This window comes from Prinia subflava, chromosome 15 (genome assembly GCF_021018805.1).
Source record: "Prinia subflava isolate CZ2003 ecotype Zambia chromosome 15, Cam_Psub_1.2, whole genome shotgun sequence".
NCBI lineage: Eukaryota > Metazoa > Chordata > Aves > Passeriformes > Cisticolidae > Prinia > Prinia subflava.
Window position 1 is genome coordinate 8,378,219 of NC_086261.1, and position 14,977 is coordinate 8,393,195.

The 14,977-nt window shown below is 45.2% G+C and overlaps 1 protein-coding gene and 1 pseudogene across 1 annotated transcript in view; both read left to right on the top strand.

Annotated features, from left to right (window-relative positions):
- CEMIP (cell migration inducing hyaluronidase 1) overlaps window positions 1-14,977 on the top strand; it is a 104,279-nt gene that overhangs the window by 24,499 nt on the left and 64,803 nt on the right. The window lies entirely within an intron of this gene.
- The window catches only part of LOC134558748 (inactive cell surface hyaluronidase CEMIP2-like), a 44,621-nt pseudogene that overhangs the window by 22,881 nt on the left and 6,763 nt on the right, over window positions 1-14,977 (top strand).

Here is a 14,977-nt window from a genome sequence, read left to right on the forward strand (position 1 = left end):
ATTTTCAGTGGAATAAGCCTGCTTTTAAAGTGCAGTGATTCGAATTCATAAAAATAGAGTTACTTTGTGATGCTTCCTTGATTACCCTTCTCCCTAAAGATTTTGAATAGTGAACATTTTTATGGCACTGTACATCCCATATCTCACTTCACGGTGTCCCCATGGATGGCTGCAGATGCTATTTCTGGTTTACCTTTTTATGTGAACTGGAAATGTTTCCGTGACTTTCCAAATGCTCTGAACTCTTCATCGGCAAAAAGCATTTACAGGCAACGATGATCAAATGCACATGTTCCGGCTGCGCCTGCCTGGTTTAATGGATGTGTTTGTCATTTTCCTTTCCCCCTCAGCTTTATATCCAGGCCAGATGCCCCAGGAGCCTGACCTTGTCCTTTGCCAGAGCAGCATTCCCTCCCCACCCCGTGAGGCTGAACGGGGGAGCCGCGTTCCAGCAGTGCCAGCCCGAGCAGGATTACATCCTCCAGAGAATGGCAGAGCACCTGAGCAGTCATCCTGGACCCCAGCAACTTCAACAGGTACTGCCCTGTATTGGAGAAAATGTTCTGTTTTCCAAAGGTCTGGAGCTTTATCATTTTCCCAAAATGTTTGTGAGTGACCTTTTGAAGGTCTCAGAAATTTCTGACAGAGTGGAAGCAAGGATTAAAGGTTGACTCTAACCGATGCAGCGAGATGCTTCTGCTTTTACTCTATTCCAGCTTTTTTCATGTGCAGAGAGGTTTCTCTTTCCAGAAAGTTTTGAAATAGAATCCAAGTAAGTCCTGGCCTGCTGTCCTTGAAATCCCTCCAGAAGAGCTCTGGCTCTGGTTCATTTATTTGTACTAGTCGCTGCACACATAATTTATCTCCCATATATACAAAGTGCAGAAATACATCAGAATGTGCACAAAACTTTGCATCTCTTGTAATCCAAACAACACTGGAATTACTGCATCTTTCTAACTAAAGCTTTAAAATGTTGGGTCTCAGCAGAGCAAGACTACAGGCGGTGCTCTATTTATTTCCCACTTTTTCTTAGCATTGCATAAAGACAGGGTATATCCATTTTAGATGCTGCTTTTTCCCTTGCTATCTTCATTTTGCTTGATTTCATTTCTGGTTTTTAGTGCTGTTCTTACTCTAGTGAAATTACTTGTGCTTTGCACTGGTTCCACTGTTAGGAGAGAGTCCTGCAGCCCAGCTCAGCTCAGCAGGGGTGGGCACTGCCCTGGCCTGCAGAGGAGATGCTGCAAGGGATGAGCACCACAGGAAAGCCTGGCCATCACCTTGACTTCTGCAGTTTGTCTGAGTCCTTGGTTATTGTTAAAAACACACTGTGGTAAAAAAAACCAGAGGTCTGTGAGTGAAACCTGACCTGATTACACACAACAGAGGCTCAGGTTTCCAAAGCAGGTTTGAGATAGTTGGCATGCAAGGAGGCAAAGGCACTGGGGACGTGAAGCAGCACGTTCTGCTGGTAAACCTGGAGGGCTCCCAAGTCCCTCCAGTGTTATCCACCAAAACCCCACACCCATCTGCTGCTCCTCCAGCTGAGAGTCCCTGCTGGGGGTTTGGGTAGGATAGGTTTGAGCTGGAGCTCTATTTGATTCCCCTGAACTTTGGAGCTGAAAAAAATCTAAAGATCTTGTCCTTTGATCCCATTATGAAGGCCTATGAATGCAGCTGAGAAAGGGAGTGTTTCCTCTTTGTACATGCCTGTTCCAGGGACTGGCACACACCTGGGGCTCTTGATTTAAAGATGGATTAGCTGTAGTGCCATGACTGAGTTGCTGCATGATGGGTGTTTGGACACTCCTGTCACAGGGGAATTGCCAGAATTAAATTGCTTTATATATCGTATTAATATATCTTTATACACTTCAGGGAAGAGGAAAACCTACTAGCTGCTTATGGACAACTTGAGTTTTGCAATCATTATCTGTCTTAAATGGTGAGCTCTCTCCTTGCAATTGCAAAGCTAAACCTTCTGCCAAGTCACTGGTGGCCAGCTCACACTTGCCAAAGCTTTGGCCCACGAACTTCAAGCCTGAATTTAAATTTGAAGGCACCAACAGGGCTTTGGTAAAGTTCAGCTTTAACTTTAGCTCTCGTTCAAGCATCAATTTAATTACATTTTACTATTGAAAACCACAATGTGGTTGTGGTTCCTTTTGTCTTGTGTGAAAACAGTTATTTGAACTGGGCAAAGGTTTGTAGAGTTTTCTGATCCAGAAACAGTTGGCAAGGCATCTGTTTTGAAGAATCATAAGCAAGAAATATACTGTAACAAAGGAAAAGTACAATTTTACTTAATTTTGTTTAGATCATCTTGCTAAGAAATAATTGGGAATGAATTGTGGCTGCTCTGCCTATACCTCAAGTATGCTGGATGCTCACTAGTGTGAGACCTAAGACTGATGCAATAGAGAAATCTCCAGACTGCATGGAAAAACATGGAGACATAAGATTTCCGTGGAAGGTGAAGGAATTAAGGAGAAAAAGAGTTTTTAGGAGTTTGAAGGACAATAAGAGCCTGCTTAAGCAATTTCATGTATGACCTCTACTAAGCACTGTATTCCAATGATTTCTGGAATGAAAGAAATCTCAGACTGTGGAGCCCAGAGTAATCAGAGATAGAAAAACAGACTTTTACCTGTCTCAAGTGGCTTTACGTTTTATCTGTTCTTTTGAAATTCAGAATACTGCATAACCTCCAAAAACTGATCTCTTAATATATTAATATCTATACCAAACATGAGAGGCAAACCAAATCAGGTTTGGATGAACTTTAGTGACAATCTTCTAGGGTTAATGATTTCAGAAATAACCTGAGTGAACAGTTAAAGTGTTTTCAGCCCTGGCACTGTGAGCTGATGGATGGCCATATCTGGGATGCTGCCTTTGCAGGCTTCCAGAGTGATCTGCACTAGGCTGGCTAAAGGAAGGTCAGAGGGGAAATAAAGAATTTGACAGGGAGATGAGTACCAGTATTTGGATAGCATTAATGTTGAACACTTGCATGATTAACACTCTCCCTGCCTCTGAGGCGCTGTAGAAAGAGCCAGTGGATCTTGTGCCAGTCCAGACATCTGTTAGAAGGCTGGAACGCCCAGATTCCTGGGGTGGGCAGGAGCTGCTGGGGAAGAATTCACATGACTCAGCTGAAACTGGCAGTGCTGTGAGCTGAAAGTCCTGTTCATGAGCTCAGAGGCACCGCTCGGGTGGATTTGCTCAGAGGAGGAGGACACCAGTCATAGCCAGCCTTCCCTTCCCTTCCCTTCCCTTCCCTTCCCTTCCCTTCCCTTCCCTTCCCTTCCCTTCCCTTCCCTTCCCTTCCCTTCCCTTCCCTTCCCTTCCCTTCCCTTCCCTTCCCTTCCCTTCCCTTCCCTTCCCTTCCCTTCCCTTCCCTTCCCTTCCCTTCCCTTCCCTTCCCTTCCCTTCCCTTCCCTTCCCTTCCCTTCCCTTCCCTTCCCTTCCCTTCCCTTCCCTTCCCTTCCCTTCCCTTCCCTTCCCTTCCCTTCCCTTCCCTTCCCTTCCCTTCCCTTCCCTTCCCTTCCCTTCCCTTCCCTTCCCTTCCCTTCCCTTCCCTTCCCTTCCCTTCCCTTCCCTTCCCTTCCCTTCCCTTCCCTTCCCTTCCCTTCCCTTCCCTTCCCTTCCCTTCCCTTCCCTTCCCTTCCCTTCCCTTCCCTTCCCTTCCCTTCCCTTCCCTTCCCTTCCCTTCCCTTCCCTCCTTTCTTTCCTTCCTTCCTCCCACTGATTCAAACCAAATTCACAGTAATCCTTCCATTTCTTTGCTTCCATCAAACGACGTGGCTGTCCCAAGCAGGGTTCCTGTGTCCCCTTTGTGTCCCCAAGAGGCTGCTCCACGCCTGCCAGTGTCACTCCCAGGGACAGATGGACGGGTTTGTGTCTGTCAGGGGGTCTGGGCTCTCCCTGGCTGCTGGGCAAACACAAAGGCGAGGTGCAGACCCGCAGGTTGTGTTTTCAGGCTGCTGGGGAACACTGCAGGCTCAGCAGAAATGCCTGATTCAGCTCCAGATAAGAGCTGCCTGTCTGATGCCTGGGAGTCTCCATGTGAGGATGGGCAGGAGGATGGATGGGTGTTGGTGCTTCTGGAAAGGGGCAGTGCAGGACAAGAAACTCTGAATGTTTCAGCGAATGAACAGGAGAGCGCAGGCTGGAATTTTAATGCCTAGGAATGAAGTGTGCTCCAGAATCAGTCCAGATCTGCTGAGGGTTTCTTTCAGGGCACAAAAAGTGTGTGCAAAAACTTTATGTACCCTCAGATCCATTCTCCATGGGTTTTGTCTCTTTGTTGGAGTGGTTTCCTTGACCTTCACCCTCTCCAAGCTGTATTTTTCCTTTTGTTTGTTTGGTTGATTTAGCTTTATTTATTTATTTATTTATTTATTTATTTATTTATTTATTTATTTATTTATTTAGTTGTTGTGGAGGCAGTGTTGGCTGTGTGGGGGTTTTTGTTTTGGTTTTTTTTTTTTTGGTTTGGTTTGGTTTTGGTGGGTTTTTTTTGGAGAGAGGAGAGCCGTTGCTTTTTTTTTTTTTTCTGCTTTACAGAAGATTGAGAATTATCTGTAAGACTTAGTTAAGGGCTTTTCTCGAAATTATTGTCCTGAAACACAAAGGCCCATAGAGAACATCAGACTTGTACAAGATGGAGGAGAGGCTGGTAATCCAGGAGAAGAGGATGGAAAACATTATTTGGTTGTGAGTAAGTGCCTTCTCTTGGGTGCTGGAGAACAGTACAAAGATTGGCACTTCATCCAGTAATCAAAGTCAGAAATTTAATCCTTCAATTTAATGACCCAGGCTTTGTGCCTGTGCAAATTTTCTAATCACAGAAGCAGCAAAGGCAAATACTATTATCAAAGGCACAGGGCTGTTCAGTAAGTCAGCCAGGCTTCTTTGTGCTATCAGCACATCTAAAGATAAGAATTATATCTCCTCAAAGCACATATCTGAAGTATAGTGTAATAAGTCATGTTTTAGAGGCAGCCTGAAAGCAGTGGCAGTTAGATTAAGCATTCCTTACTTTTAATGAGAACAGGGAAATACCTTTATACATGGTCTGCTAAGGCTCAGGGGGAAGGGTTTTCCCTAGTTAGAGCTCTCTGCCGTGGTTTGACAGGGACAATTCAGGGAAATGTGCCTGGAGGTGTACACTGAGGCTCATCATATTGGTGTTCCTTGGTGCCTTGATGAAGGAGTTGGATACTTATAAGAGTTTTATAAAGAAAATTTGGGAGGGGAGGGACAAATTTCTTGTCAACAGCAAACAAAGGGGTAGATGCCTGTCTGAGTGCTCAGTCATATGTTCAGCCTTCCTCCTGCTGTGGTGTTTGTGCAGGGATGGGCACAGGTTCATTGCTCAACTCCTCTATTCCATGGGCTGTAGGCCTGTGCAGGGGATTGTTATCATGTTCACCAGTGAACAATCTTAATTATCTGAAAATTCAAGAGCCCAAAACGAGCTTGTGTCTAAACTTTTTAAAAAATCTGGACTCTTTTGACCTTGGGGGACACAAAGGCTCCAGGAGGCTGCAACCCATCCAAAGGTGGAGATAGTGCAGGGTAATTTCAGCAGTCCAAGCCTGCACTCAGACTCTGGGGGACTCATTATATTTGTATTTGCCAAGGTTGTGTAGGTAGATTTTTTTCCTATGGCTTATTATTCAATGCCAGTCTGATTCATACTTTCAGCTACTTGTCATTTTTGTGATTAAATTCCTTAGCAGTGATAAGGTCTGGAGAAAAACAAAGATAACAAGACAAGGCTAGAATGTGCTTGTTGCAGTCTTGCCCAGTTTAGAAATATTTCCTAAATTGTTTCTCTTTCAGATTAGTCCCAAATCAGCTTTTCCTCTTGCTTCCCACATTGATAAATGCTCAGGAAGGCATAATTAGTATTTCAAAGTGAAGCTCACAGTTTAGGGCTGTGAATGCTTTCTTGTTCTTGTACGTGCATGTGTTCTGACCCCTCCATCCCCTAGATCTGGATGCAATACAAGGAACACTACCACTACTTCCAATAATAATAAAGTAAAGTGCTACTTGGGCTTCATAGCCCGCCCCTCCTGATAGCATCTGTGATTCAGAGTTAATCATCCACACAACACAGAAGTCAGCAGAGATATTTGAATTCCCTTCTATCTATTTAAATCCCTTCAACTGCCCACAGATCAACTCATGGGTGAAAGCCACAAGATTTATATACATTTGTTTTTATAATTGGAGAGAAGCTAGAACACTTGCCAGAACACCAGGTTGCAGGTTGTACCATTTAGTAGAGTTGGGTGAAGCCAGTGCTGGCACTGCTGTGTCTGAGCCATCCCAAAGCCCTGGAGTTTTCTCTCCCCTTGCTGCTCTCTGTCCTCTGCAGCTGGGATTAGCAAGGTGACTCTGAGGAGACACTCCCTGAAATGATCACAGTACAGCAGGAACTGGAGCAACCTGAGCATCAGACAGCCCCAGATGGCTGTGGCAAACCAGACAGCTCGGCACTTTGCAGCCTGGCATTTGAAACCTGAGGGTTTTTCCCTGCTTTTCCCCCTCTCCTGGCTCAGGGATTGGGGCTCGGGGGTCTTTAGGGAGCGTCTCCTGATCTGATGGGCACCCAAGGCAGAGCAGCAGGAAAATACAAATTACACAGTAGTCTGTGATGGTGAACTTGGGAAGACGTTAAAAAGATAGGAACTGAACTGGCGTGTGACTCCTCCATGAAACATGTAGGGTGGGAAAAGAGATGATAAAATGATATACTGTGTTCAAATGCAGGAAGTTCTTGCTTTTGCTTGAATACATTTGTCTGCAAGCCAAATACTGTCTGAGTCAGACCTTGGTTTCATGAGGATCAGCAGATCTGTACCTCAGGGCAGGATCCCTCCTGTAATTTGTTGAGCTTCACAAAACCAAAAATCATTCTTTTTGCCTAAGGAGATATGGATGAAAAAATTAATTGATATTAAGATATGGCCTATGCCTTTGAATTTTTAATGGCATTTCCTAAATAGCAGTATTTAGGAAAGGCATTTAAATCCCAATGCACCTGACTCTAGTCAGCTAAACACACACCTGACTTGTTACAATCCCTCCAAAAAGCACTCCTCCAGAAGAGTCTGTCCTCAGTAACAAGGCCCTGTGAAAATTGGCTGGATGTTCACCCAACAGCCATGCTTGTCATTGTGGGGGTTGGCTGTGTTTACTGGACAGAAAACTTAAAAAAAAAGCCCAAATCTAAGAAAAGAGGAATGAGTGACAGGTGCAGGGAGCTGGTGGGGAATGGGGGTTCAAGGAAAACTAGCTTGAACTGGGAGAAGTTGGCAGAGACATGGCCAGATCCTTTGCAGCCCTTTCTCTGCTCTTCTCAGCACCAGTGAGATGTGGTCATTTCTCATTCCTCTTTCCTCACCAGTGTTGCAGACTGAAGATGAGGTGACCTGTCCTGAAAGCAGGTTTTGTGCCAGAGGAGATTTAGCCAAGTGCTGGGCCAGTTGTTGGGAGGTTGGGAGAAATTTTTTTTTGAGAGAAAAAACAGCTGTATCCTGACTGAGAGCAAGAAGCACTGACCTCCTGTGATTTATTCTTGGGATGGGTTGGAGGCTAAATAGGGGCTGTGCCTTTTTTTATGGTCCTTTGAAGTTTAAACTTCACTCTGTAAGAGACAAACTTAGCAAAGCAGCATGTGGGGATTTCTGCTTGGTTCCCATATTAAGAACAGGAGAGTTTTAAATTCCCAGTTCTCTCCCTCCCTTTGAAAGTTCAGCTCACGTAGATGTTGACCAAAATGTCAGAGGGGTTGTTTTTAAATAGGAGTAATAACAGTTGGGGGAGACTGAGTCACTGGATGGAACTCTCTTGTTTTTTCAAGCCCAAGGAAAAAAATATGTAATTTTCAGTTGTGCTCTATGGCATTCCCTTGTTAGTTTACCCCAGATTTTCATCAGTGAGGTCAGGATTTGGACTTCCATGTTCATCAGCTGTGTGACACACCATGTCAATAAACATGGTAGGGCTGTTTTCTAGAAAAATATTCATCAGCTTAGAGGTTCCCTTTACTGAAACACAGCCAGGATGGACATCCAGGATAACCAGAAAACCCAGCAGTAGATGATACCCGTCTGCCCAGGACTCATACTGCAGCTGATGTAGCCAATATGGTGTGTTGCTCACTATACTGAACAAGTGTTATTCATCCTGTCCCAGGCAGGCAGAGCCCCAGACCTGCCCTTTTGTGTGTTTATTCCAGCCAAATCTCATCTCCAAGTTACGTGACTTGCTTTACATCCCACCACTCACAGAAGTCTCCCCTCCTTTGCCTGCTTGATCCCATTTCTCTGAGTGTCTTTGCTCTGGAGAGTTCAGGGTTGAGCTGGAGGTGTGTTCTGAGGGTTGTAAATGAGGAATGGATGTGTGTACGTGCAGATCTCTATCTGCCACATGCTCAAGAACAGGAAACCTCCTGCCTGCTTTCTTGCCTTTCCCTTGTCCTTTTTATGCTTTTGCTTATCCCAGGAAGCCTCCTCATTGCCAAAACAGAACACTTTTTAAACACTTTGTCTGATGTTTTTGCTTTACCTGAAAGAGCCAGAGCTGCAAATGCCAATATCTTGGTGGAAAAAAAAAACCACCCGAAGTCTTCTTGGGTTTGTTTCATCCAACCATTTCCAAATGAAAACAAGCAGGATAAACACAATAGTAAAAATGCAGGAACTGCACTGTGGGAGATGTTGAATGACAGAGGGCAGAGTAACAGAGGGCAGAAATGTCAGGTTTTATACAGTCTGGTGTCAGCAGGTCCTCAAAAATTTTCAAAGTAACTGTTTGAACTGTTTGAAGCAGTTGGGACCTGCTAAACACTGACTTTTTGCTAGTGTATATTAAGCTTTCCTCCTTCAAAGACCAAATTTTTTGGTAAAAACATTAAAAAAAGAAAAGGTTGGCCTGACTAGGAACACAAACGAAAAAAAGAAGAATGTTCATTATTTATAAAATGAACCTTTCCACTAGAAAAGGTTGTGAACACAGTTACCTAGTTTTGGGGTGCAAATACCTTAAATAGTTCCAGTTAGATTTCTACACATATTAGTATGACTTTTATTTAGACTGGAAAGTTAGAATTTCTACCTAAAAATATTTTCATTTGTTTTTCTTGCAAGAAACTCATAAGAATGAAAGTAGAAGACAAAAATGTGGTCCTGTGTATTGCTCCACTGGCATCTTATTTATCAAGTCTGACTTCTGTGGCTTGTGTTGTGAGTGGATTTGTCTCCTTTGTTTGTGCTGGTTTTTAAGCATGAAAGCATCTAAAGCTATGTATGTTCCCCCAGCCTTCAAGTAGGGCTCTAAAATTACTTTGAATTTGTAGTTTGGGGTCTGAGCATTGGGATTTGAGCATGAACTCAAACTCAAACTCGTGTTTTCATTCCTTGCCAGTGCTGTGTGTGTGCACCTGTGGCACTCCTGATCTGCCAGTACTGAGAGTGCCAAAACTAGGGCTCTACAAGATCCTCTACAAGCATCTACAAGATGCTTAGGCTGGCTCAAATTTTTCTTATTCTGCCTGCAAATATACACCTCAGAGCAGCAGCTGCTGAATAATACAGAATTGAGAGGTTCAAGCAGAGAAATGAAGCAGGACCCACAGTTTATTTGCCACCCTGACAGAGAAGAAGGCTTCCCACACTTGGGACCAGCCAGGAGGTCCTTGGTGGCTGGCGCAGTGGCTGGGGAAGATACAGACACATCAGTTTTACTTTAAACTCCATGCCCCAGACAACCCAGGCCTGATTACTGCATTTCCTGAGGCTGCATCTCTCCCTCAGTTTTGGCAATGGCTGGAGCACAGGCATGTAACCCACAGCCTGTGCCCAGCTGCCAGGCTGGTCCCAGGAACTGTCCTGCAGCGGTGCTGACATCTCCTCCTGTGCTTTTCCTGGAGCTGCTGCAGCCCAGCTCAGCCACAGACAGGTACTTTGGAGAGTTTACAGTGGGTTTTGAACAAGCTGAGGAAACAGAACTGAAGTGAAGAACTAAATAGGAAGCTGTTAAATACCACTAATTTAAAGAGAAAATAACCCCCTTAACCTTTCCAATATTTACATAGAGGATATGTTCTAATACCTTTGTTTCTCACAACCCTTTCCAAGCCCTTTGTTGTGGGGAAGAACTTATTTCCATCTCTTCCTCCACAAACTCCAAGTAGGTGCTTTTCATTTGATCTTTTCAATCCTGCTGTAATTTATTTCATTGCTTCACTCAGCCTGCTCACATGCACCCTAGACTGTAGCACTCCTCTTCCCAAATGACCTGACAACTCAGGATGGTCACAGCTGTGGTTTCTTCATTTTTAAAAAATTCTTTCACTCTCTAGTTTCCTTTCCTAATGCCTTTTTCATTCCTCAGGGAGGTGGCAGTCAGTGTAGCACAGCACCAAAGCTGGTTCCCAGCTTCTGGGGGAGTGACAAGCTCTTTTTGTGATGGTGACTTCAGGGGATAAAATGTGCTAACGCAATGCAAATCACCCTTATGAAACAGCCAAATGTCTTGGGACTCCATCCTAAAAATATTCCAGGAATATGGCTCTGGTGCATTTCTTTCATTTCCTCTAGTTGGAGGCCAGATCATCTGAAAATATATCTGTTTTTGAGCTGTCCTGTGTTATGACACAGCTGGAGTTGGTTAACATCTAGAGGGCAGTATCTGGATTAAGCTGATGGGTCTTTGTGTGGCTTTGATTTATTCTTTTAGAACAGGCTGTCCCCTCTTCCATCCTGTAGATAGCTTTGTTTTGTTTTAATGAAAAAAACAGAACAAGGCTGAAATAGCTTTCCTTTATTGCTGTCCATGTGTAAAGCAAAGCAAAGGTCCAGGCATGCAGATCCCCTGATTTCACCAAAATGAAGTGGTTTCCCCTCGTTTATCACTCTGCAGGCAGGCATGGGTGGTGGGTCACTTCAAGGAATCCTTTGGAAAAGTTTTGACTTCCTGAGCTTTGTAGGATGCAATGAGGCAGACAATGAAGGTGGTGTTATCTTTTTCTAAGCCAAATATATATTTTCCATTTTTACCAGGAATGCAGTTAGTTCAAAGAATACATTTAAATCCTGGAAGGTTTTGGTGACACAAGGAAAGCAAACCATGGTTCTGGCATCCTGGTGTTACATGCTGAGCCACTTAAGAGGGGAAGAAGGAGAAAAAGCCCAAAAAGCCAATTATCTTGATGTTTAGTTTTTCTTTTCAAGTGTAAACTTCATTTCTGCTTTGCACAGCACAAGTGGCTCTCACAGACAGGAGTGGGTGTTGGTCTTTTGTGGGAGAACCTTTCTATCAGTATAAGAGTTGTGCTATACCTGCAGCTTTGGCTCTGAGGCTTGTACCAAAAGTTTCTAGTTTGGAGCCTCTTTTTCTCTGAAAGAGGGTGGCAATGAGGATCATAGGATGAAAGAAAGACACGGGGCAAGTTTTTTGTAAATGCATATGCCAAAATTTGGGGAAACAGGAGTTAAAAGATGACTTAACTTTATCCTTAGTTATTCTAAACTGACACTGTAGAAACAGCCAGGGAGAAGGAGATTTAATGGAAACCATAATAATAAACTTTGCTGTAAAGTGGAGGAAGCAGGTCTCTTTAGTCTGTGGCTCTGGTTCAAGTCGGAGATTACTTTCTAATTCCTGAATCTGTGCCCCTGGTGAAATGTCTGCTGGATGCTGTTTCCCTCTCCTGCAGCAGCTCTGGATGAACCAGCTGCCTCAGGAGACACGAGTGGGTATGTGACTGGTGGGGCAAGGAAGGGAAAATCCCTGCTTTTAAGCCATCCTGGCACCTGCCTCAAAGTCCTCAGGGGTCAGCCGGGGTCCCTGGATCAGACCTTCGTAATAAGCAGCCGTTGTTTCCAGACAAAGCAAAAAAATCTGATTTTCTTTGGCTTTGAGGATTTGTTGTGTTTTTTTAGAGCAGAAAGAGAACCTCAAAAGACATTTCTTTGTTTTCCCCTGAAGACTGTGCTCTTGGCTGCAGACCGTCTCTCCTGTACTCAAGCCCTCGAGTGCATTTTTTCCCTTTGCCCCCACCTGCCCTTTCTGCTCACAGAGGAGGCTGGCTGCGTGTCTCCCTCTGCTGCCCCAGGGAAGCTGTTTTGCAGGTGGTGGCAGATACCCCAGCGAGGGACAGGGACAGTGCAGGGTCCCTCCGGGGCCAGCCCTCCCCATGGAACTGGGGAGCAGCTCCAACAGGGCTGAGCCTGATGTGCCCTGGGTGGGCACCAAGCCCTCGGGGTCTTTTTCTCATCCCAGCACCTCCCTTCTCACAGTTAAAATCCAGGTCTGTCTGCCTTGCATGCTCTCTTCACTGATTTCAGGCCAAAATGGGTTTCCAGGCTGGAGTTCCTGGGGTAGGTCTGTACCTGAGCAGAGATTTGCAGTGCTGCTCAGGAAAGGGCTGATTTCTAGGCTGGACTGGGCTCCTTGTGCATCCCTGCTGCTCAGATTGCTGCAGGTGTGGGCATGGTGTAAATATTTGTTTAAACCCATTGTACTCCAAAGGGCCATGAGATAATCTCCTCTTGTGACCAACACTGAGACAATTTGTGAAGCTTCCACACCTTCATATGGTCACAAATGAGATTTCTAAAATAATCCCACTCTAAAAATCAGATTTTGTGAAAAAAGGTGAGCATCAAAGCACACCTCTTATTTTGGAGGCATGAAGACTCCTAAAACTCTTGCACTGTCTTTGTGAGACTTGAGGACACCTTTGGTTAAAAAAACATATTACAAAACTGTTTCTCAGTCAGCTAAAATAGTTAGGAAGAAAAAAAGTGTTTTGTGGTTTAACCATGAGTCCCATGATGCTTCACCTGACTAAGTAGCTACTTCAGGAATCAATCCACAAATGCCAGATTTGAAAATAAGATGGAATATATTTATTCATTCAACCATAACACATGAGCAATCGAATCCCGGAATGCCTTCCCTGCTCACCAGGCTCCTTGATGATGGCCAGGTCTCTCTCATCACAGGAATTATGAAACACCAATTTGGTAATTAATCCTCCTTTTAAAAAAAAAAGAATAACAAAAAAAGGTTGCCCAAATTCTGTAAACAGGTTGTTTACTACTAAATGGCAGGAAAAATGGTCACACGTGTGGGTCTGTGGGGGAAGAGCCATGAGCTGCCAGCAGCCACCAGGACCTGGCACATGCAGACTGATGGGTCTAACCTAACTGAGTTCTGGCAGTGTCAGCATTCTAGTTCTCTGTTTAGTTCAGCAGTTATTTTTTTAGCCTTTCAGAGTCCAGAAGTTATGGGATTGGCTTTTTTCTTTTCCTGTTGTTGTTTTTTAGACTATTTCATAATGAGTGGGATGTTTCCCCTTCTTTTTTTAACCCCACATGCTGGATCCTTGGAAAGGAACCAAGCTTACTCATTCTTTCTTCCAGACAAATAGAAACAAATATTTAGTTTTAAAAGAAATAGAATGAAGAAGCTCATGTATCTTTTTGATCCCAGAGCTGAACTGAGCTGTTTATATAAATTCCTCAGCCTGAATTGCAGAATGGACAGGATTGAAATCATACTTTGAACAGTTAGAAATAAAAAATGAACTCCAAAGGCCAGAAGATCTGGCTGTCTTGGAGCTTCTGTCATGCATGCTCTGCAAAGAAGTGAGCTGATGCTGGTAACTCCAAGGCAGCCTGTGTCCCTCTCACAGCAGCCTAAGCACAGCTGCTGCTCCTTCTCTGGAGGGATGTCTCCATGCCTGGGGGCAGCAGGGCTGCTTGGGGCTGGAGTGGGGTGTGCCTGGGGGTATGGGCTGCAGGTGCTGCAGGTCTCATCACACCAGGAGGAGAAGGGAGCTCAGCCTGTCATCTTGCAGGATTTGGCAATGGATGTGCCACGTTTACCTGTTAGAGCTGGTTTGTGGTGCTGGGAAATGTGAGGGGTGGTGCAATTTAGCAAGTGCAGCTCCAGCCTGTACCCAGTTTATCCTCTGAGCACACGGGGGCCCTGATCCCTCTGTTTGCTCCCAGTTGTAGGTACCTGTTTGTTCACCTGTGAGCCTGTGGAGCTTGGAGAGGACACGGTTACAGCTCCCAGCAAGGCTGTGAATGGATTAAAATCATGGCACACAGTGGCCAGGGCACCCCTGGAGGTGTGGCCCCAATCCCTTCCCAGAGAGGTCAGCGGCTGTCCAGCACCCCATGTCCATGTCCAGCACCCCATGTCCATGTCCAGCATCCCATGTCCATGTCCAGCATCCCATGTCCATGTCCAGCACCCCGTGTCCCTGTCCAGCACCCCATGTCCATGTCCTGCACCCCATGTCCGTGTCCAGCACCCCGTGTCCATGTCCTGCACCCCATGTCCGTGTCCAGCATCCCATGTCCGTGTCCAGCACCCCATGTCCGTGTCCAGCATCCCATGTCCATGTCCAACACCCTGTGTCCCTGTCCAACACCCCGTGTCCATGTCCAACACCCTGTGTCCCTGTCCAACACCCCGTGTCCATGTCCAACACTCTGTGTCCATGTCCAACACCCTGTGTCCCTGTCCAACACCCCGTGTCCATGTCCAACACCCCATGTCCATGTCCAACACTCTGTGTCCATGTCCATCACCCCGTGTCCCCCTGCCAGGCGTGTGGGGCTCTGCAGGTACCGACCCTGCAGGGTGAAACAGCTCCTTGTGTTACACAGTGTCCATGCAGACAGGTGAGGAGGAGCTGTAGGGAATTCCCACTCCTGAGTCTGCCCAGCATCACGTAACCTGAGTAGAGAGAAGGGTTTTGTTCTGATTTTCTGCAGCATTTTGTGCTGTGCTTCAAATATTGCCTCAAAGATAATGCTCAGCTAGAAGCATGTGGGTGAACATTCATGGCACCTCTCTCCCCCATTTCTTTCTTTTAAACCAGAACAAAAGGACTCTTGGGAGGGCTTATTTTGGATTAGCTTTGAGTTCCAAAGAA